Raw genomic sequence first — 4,065 nt, forward strand, 5'->3', positions numbered from 1 at the left:
AGTTAGTTCATTTTCCTCTGCACAATAAAGTGGTGACTGTGCTGTTACAATGAATGAATCCACGGATGCTGGTTTTGTCTCTGTTCACTGTAGCCGGACTTAATGCCATAGTGACCTGTGGGTTAATTCATATTGGGTCTTGGCCTTTCAGATTTATTCTTCTGTTGCATGCTAAATATTTGTTTGGATGTGGTCCTGAAAGCATCGTCCGCTCCTTCCAGTCCAGCCCTCAAGGCTCAGTTTATTCTCATACTCCACCACTAAGGATAACCATTAAGTCTAGTTTTTCAAGAGCATTTGGGAAACAAACCAAGCACCAGGATTGTTCAACATATTCACGGAAGTTCTGAACATTTTCTTGGTCCCTTATATTCTTATTTCAAGGAGATCGTTAGAACTGGGCAGTGAGACACTGTGTGTCAGTGACTCACTACACAGGAACAAGCTGCCCATGTAGCATGGGTCTCGTAAGTCGTTTGCAATGCTTTTAAAAATGTTTTATTTCAGGCCTCTTCTCCATTCACTTGTAAAATATAATGGAAATATCAATTGCAAATTTGTATTGCACTGGAGTAAATCTGCTTATAGAAATTGGCACCATTCATTTTCTAATGCAGCCACTGAGCTATGTGCTTTCATAGCTAACATACCAGAAAGTGTATCAGCTGACTAACATAACCAGCCACCTAATTTGAACCTTTATAGGTGCCATACAACAATACCGAAATGGTCCCACACAGAAGGACCCACAAAAGGCAAAGGATCTGGGAAGATTCAGGAAAATCAAAGTAAATTCTAGCCCTGGAAAAAACAGTTACCTCAAAACCCTGATAAGTTAATGGTGTTTTGAGCACAAATTGCCATCAGCAACAATCCCATAACTTGGTAGAGTTCAGTCTAATTGTTTGTGGATGGCAGCACCTACAGGTGCTATCTGTAAATGGGAAGTGGGGGTGGGCTTTATCCCTCGCTGAAAGGATCTTGGAAAAATTCACTGCACAGTTATGTAGACCATGACTGTTTACTACGGATTCTACCCTATATTTAGGGTAGGGCTCTGCTTCAGCAACATACTATCCATGTTGACAGGATGTTTCTAGCCACGCCCACTGCCAGTTATCAGGACCGTGATAGGTCTGAGGTTTTATGCAGTTTGGCTTTTGAGGCCCTTCGTCTTTTTTTTCATTTATTTTTTGCTTCAAAGTATTGATTATGGCCTGTGTTCCAAGCAGGAGGTGCTTCCTGAAACATCCCATTCTGCGCTCCCCAAGGTTGGGGTGCTAGCAGCTCCGACAACCTGCAAGATAAGAGCACAGAACTAGAGAAATCTTATCAATGTTTCCATGATAAATGAGGATAGTGAAACAGTAACTAATTTTCCTGAATATAAGCCTGGGTTGGATCTCTCCCCCGCCCCACTGCTCTGTATTCTGTAACACCCTGTAGAAGATCTGAGGGCTAGTAACCTCAGGCGAGGCACTGCTGATAGTAGGTGCATAACCGCTGCTGAGTTGAAATCTCTGGTTGATGCTGAGATTTCAGCTTGCAGGGAGGGGTAAACGCTGTCACTTTTCTGTTAGCTTTCAACCCCAGCAGTGAATTCTCAGCTTCTCTTTTATGAAAAGGGGTTAACTGGGACATGGGCCACAGCATTCATTAATTTTCACTTGAACTAGAGAACTGAGGCTGCCATCTGCATTTATTTGCGTGAAGAGGTATTGTCAGAAGTTCTACCCTGGAACCAGATTGCTTTACACATGTGGCTGCCCCTCCTGTCTCTAAGAAGCTCCAGTCTGCAGAACAGTAGGGAGTGGAGTTAGAAACCTTGCATTTGCCCAGCAGATCAGACCACTGATCCATCTAAGCCAGTGTCCTGCTTTTCACTGTGACCTCGTGCTTCAGTGGAAAGTGAAGAAAAACCCAAAGTGCACATAGCTAGTTGTGTAGGGGACTCATGAACTCTGCAGGCAGTCAGCTGGCATCCTGAAGTAGCAAGTTTTCAAAATGCATTTGTTACTTACAGATGCACCTAAGTATGCCAGGTGATTAGTAGGGCAGGGACCAGCTGTGAGACACAATGGGCTAAGGGAAGACAAAACCAAAAGGAGCAGAGGACCAGGAAGCAGAGGTCATTGAGAAATTAAATACACATTCCCAGAAGAGACAAAGGGAAAGATATGTCTGGTGCTTTGATATAGACAGCGAAAAGAGGTGTGTTGATACTCCACCGATTAGGGCAGGAAGGGCAGACATTTCCACCAACTACCACCCAAGCACAACCTCCCCACGTCACATCCCTCTTAATATTTTCATCCATCTTGACTCAAGGCATTTTGGACTGCTGTAGTGAATACATCTCACAGCTTCCTTGCATCATCTGAGTCAAGCCTGCTTGGTATGAAACACAGGTGAGCCTCGGATATTCAATCTGGTTTGATCTTGTTCAGTCCAGTGGCCAAAATTAGAGTTGGCAGGAGGACAGCAATTCTGTTTCACACTACCTTTTGAGGTTTTTGTGAAAATTGAATTACGTTGATGTCTGTTTTCAGGTTGAAATGCGAGCTTTTTGATTTGGGAAGATAAGGGTGAGATGTGGGAGGTGATCCAGGTACAATCTCTGCTCTGCTTGATTCAGAGCAGAGATTTTCATCCGAGATGACTCTGAATGAGGCAGAGTAGGGACTTGAACCTGGGTCTCTAACATCCCAGGCCAGCAGTCTTGTCACCAGGGAACAGAGCACATGTGTATTCTTGCATGCACACAAAATAGTCTTGCTGAAAATTTCCTCAAAACTGATCTGTCTCCATGAAATGTTTCAGTTTTGCTGAAATTTCAGTTTGTTGAAAATGTTCCAACTATCTCTAGCCAAGATTAATATAGTTTTTTTTTAAAAGGTTGCAGGTTCCTGCTTGCTAAAAATGGGAAAGCTGGGGCTTGTGAAGCAAAGAAATGCTGAGTGTCCATCATCAGAATGTATTTAACCACTGGAAGCTTTTGGTCACAGCTGGATTTTGGCAGAGAGTTTGCCATTTTCTGATATACACTGACAGTGTTCACAGCTGCACTGTTACAAGGAGTTGCCATTTCTTGGGCTTCCTACTATGAGGGTTCATATCACTTGGGTATTAATCGAAAATGTGATAAAACTCTAGGATTGTATTACTTCCAACCCAAAGTCTTTTATGATGACTAAGGCCTACGCTTCCCTGGGGACTTACCCTGAGTCCAGTCATCAGTGGCTGGTTGCCGGTATAGTTACCGGTGCATCTCCCCTAGAAAAGGAAAGCTGCCATTTGTACTGATACAGCTGACTTTGCTCTAAGTGCTACAGCCGCATACTGGGACTCTGTGTGTACATGCTTGGGGTTTGCACTAGGCCAGCTGGGCATCTGGAGCTGGAACTGGGGCAAATCCGCATAACTCCCTTGGAGAATTGTCTGTGGAGACCTAATAGGCAAGGCTCATGCTGAAATCACATGGTCCTCAAGAAAGTGGAAAGTCAGAGGGTGAGATGTGAAGAAAAAGTTCTTCTCTTTTCCCTAAACCTTTGCTACGACACCTGACCCCTTTAAACAGCTGCTGCATTCCCCGTCACTGTGTATTGCAGCAGGGCAGTGAAGACAACTTGAAATTCTAGTGGTAAATTTTGCAAAGGATCCCTTCGACTAACAGGCAAAGGTAGCTCAGGCAGTTCTGCAGTGAGGCCTGTGGCTTCCTTTTCCTTTAATCATATGGAGGTGCGGCCCGCAGGGACTACAGGCTGCTTGATTTAAATGAACATGTTGCAAGCTGGAACCTGGCCACATCAGATCACGGCAATAATGCTCCATGCGGCACAAATTCAAATTGCTCCGGCCATTTGGCTGAGTAGACTCTGGGGTCCCTGACACGGCATCTGACAATCCCAGAGGAGGAAAAGACTCCATTTCCCAGAATGCAAGGTGGGAGGAAACGGAGGAGGGGGGCAGGGGGAGTGGGAATGGATTATGGGGAAAGGGTAGGAGTTTAAAGCTGCTGTATCTCTGCTATTGGCCTGGAGGAACAGAGGGAGATGTGGATCTCGG

This window comes from Lepidochelys kempii, chromosome 18 (genome assembly GCF_965140265.1).
Source record: "Lepidochelys kempii isolate rLepKem1 chromosome 18, rLepKem1.hap2, whole genome shotgun sequence".
Classification (NCBI taxonomy): domain Eukaryota; kingdom Metazoa; phylum Chordata; order Testudines; family Cheloniidae; genus Lepidochelys; species Lepidochelys kempii.